A 3,023-nucleotide genomic window follows, 5' to 3' on the forward strand; every position below is an offset into this window, starting at 1 on the left:
GGGGGTTGTGGGGTGCTCGGGGGGGCTGAGGGAACAGGCAGGGGATGGGGCCTGGTGCGGGTCCCTTCATGGTCCCCTCCTCCAGCACCCCCCTCGCCCCCTACCTACTAGCACAGAGATCTAGCTCCCTGCGGTGGTGAACAGGGACTACCCAAATCTCCGAAGCATCCTGAATCTTTTCCAAATTGATTCAGAGAGCTTCAAATTAATTCAGACCTTGTTATGGTCTCCTCATTCTGTTCAGATTTGGAGATTCGGCTGCCAAAACAGGCTGAATCTCCTATAAATCAAAACGGCACCCGAAGCTTTGCAGAGCCCTAAAACAAAACATTCCTTCTTCACAATCCTTGCATTGTGCAGGAGGGAAACACTGGTTGACCATGAGAGTCATTTTCCCCCCTTGCTGGAACTGGCCCTCTGCATAGGTTCAGTCCATGGAGCATCTTCATCCTACTCACTGCACAGACTGGAGAATCTCTCTGTGCATGGAGGGGGAGGCATTTTCCTACAAATGGACCCATTCCCCTTTCCAGTGATGTAACAATATCTTAGATTAACTGCAGCATTGATATGATAGTGAGCTGGTAGGCAATTTTTACATACACAGAGAATTCCTTCTTGGTTACAACATGCCATTAATAGAACATAATAGGTGACTGAGAGATTCTCTCTCTCCTGCTTAACAAGTTGATAAGAAATGGAACTGATGAAAATTTTTGAGCTGTTACTGCTTAAATTTATTTTTACTAGAATTGCCTTTTTTCAATTAAAAAAAAATTAAAGCTGCAATTTTTTTGAAGAGATGATGCATGTTCTCCCTTAGCATACTGTAGAATGGGACAACTTTGCAGTATACATTGATATGATTCCCAAAATTCTAGTTTCTCTCTATATATCTATAAATGTTCATCAGTATAATAGTAACTCTGTAACTCTGTGATGCATCTTACAGCTTAAAGATTTTCATGTGAAAGATAAAAATCGACTTGGCAATGGAGATGGTCAGTTAGATATTTTCTATTGCTTACGTTTATGATTTTTTTTAACATTATGCCTTTTATACTTTAGTAAGTTAGAGAACTAAATGTACTACAGTGCTTTTCTGTACGATATCTCCATCAGTCTCTTCTCTTATAGCCTACCTTCTTATATCTAATTGCAGTTTTTCCCCACCGCCCATGCCTGTTGTTTGGCTGACAAGAAGTAGAATTAGGCTGTCAGTGCTGTCTCCAAACTTCCCTCCTCCACCTTACTTTATGTACATCTTATGCCAAAATTACTGATTTGTTGAACCTCAAGCTGTTTTATTCAGCACTGAAAAGCTGGATACTTTGCAAATATCATACTAGCACAGAATGATGATGCCTGGATTTCTCATGAGTAAATGTAGTTGGCATCGTTTTAGTTTTACTTATGGTGAAATCATCTAAGCAGCAAAGCAGGGCTGGGTTAACATGTCAGAGCCTATATTGATTTAGGAATGTGGGAACTGGTAAGAAAGAAGTTTGCTTTCCACTTCAAAACTAATACTTAGAAGTGCAGATGCAAGATGTAAGCCTTTGTAATGCTGCACTCCAATCAGCCAATCCCATCAAATTCCAAAATTAAAGCTAAAAGATAAGGAGAGTAGGAATTGAATGTTTCTTGGTGGAGATAGGAGACCCTGCAATTCACTGTCTGGTCTTGGGGGAACTAGAGACATTCACACCTTCAAGCTGAAAGAGAAAAGTTACTTTTTTCATACCCCTTCTGCACCCAAATGGGATTCATATATTTGATGTAGTATAAAAGGTGATGAAATTGGTTAGCATTTATAAGAGGGCAAATAGAGGTCAATCAAGTTAAAACCATGGCACCATTGTGTTCCATTAGTTATCAGCTTTAAAGATCTTTTGAGAGTTGTGGTTTGTGTTCACAGTATTACAGATATATTACTCTTTTCAGCAGTAAAAAAAGAAAGATAGAAACATCATCTGTCCTTCGGAGAGAAATATCAGTTTAATTTCATATTCATTAGTAACTGTTTTACTCTTGAAGGGCTTATGTCTCACTAAATTTTTTGTTTTGTTGTTTTATTTAAGCAGTGGACTTCATTAGCCACAACTCTTAAGGGACTTTTTTTCCTACTGTAATGATGATAAATAATTACCTGCATACTCTTAATTAAGATTTTAAAGTTATTTTATTGAAAGGTCATGCTGTTAAGAGACAAACTAGGGAGCATAAAACCAAAGAATGTTAGATCCCATAATGCAAATGAAACTAATCTGTAGAAAGTTAGGAGAGGGTATTAGTGAATAGCATAATATTGGTCTGATGTAGCAGGTCTCAATTTTTGAGATCAATACAAATTTCACAGAAGTCAGTGGAAAGATTCTCTTGAATTGGGTGCTGGTTGGCAAACTATTATGAGTACCTAATAAAAATCCCACAAGATGGTTCCTGCAAATAAGGATGCCAGAGTATACTACAAGATGAGTTTTGTAGTTTCCATAGTTGCTGCTGTGATTTTTGTGTTACTCTGCCCCATGCATGTAATGTAAGTACTTGACAGGAAGCTTGGTAACTTTTTAAATTCTGCTACTGGTACTTCTTCTATGGAAGGTAGGACCCAATGTGCCATGGTAGCCCCATGTACCAGGAATAAAAATGTGCTTGTAATATAAAAATCAAGCATTTATGTCCCTCCATAAAATGCAGGTTTCAGATTCTGATATTCTTATAACATCTTGTACTCTGACTGGTTCCATTCACTGTTCAGGTCAAAGTCCTATTAGGTCTTTTACAACTGAAACCAAACATAATTATATAATAGCTTTGGCTCTCCTAATCTCCTTTTTTAGAAATACTTTGCATTGCATAGCTTGGTTTATGAGTGTGTGGCTAGGGTTATTTTGGAATATTTTTTCTGAATGCTGTATACGAGTCATGGGGACCTGAAAAGCCAAAATTCAGGAAATACTGCAGCTAGAAATACCTTATACAGATTACTAATTAAGTAAGAGTATATATTTTTGCACACA

Source organism: Crocodylus porosus, unplaced genomic scaffold (assembly GCF_001723895.1).
Source record: "Crocodylus porosus isolate Cpor-Errol unplaced genomic scaffold, CroPor_comp1, whole genome shotgun sequence".
Taxonomy (NCBI): domain Eukaryota; kingdom Metazoa; phylum Chordata; order Crocodylia; family Crocodylidae; genus Crocodylus; species Crocodylus porosus.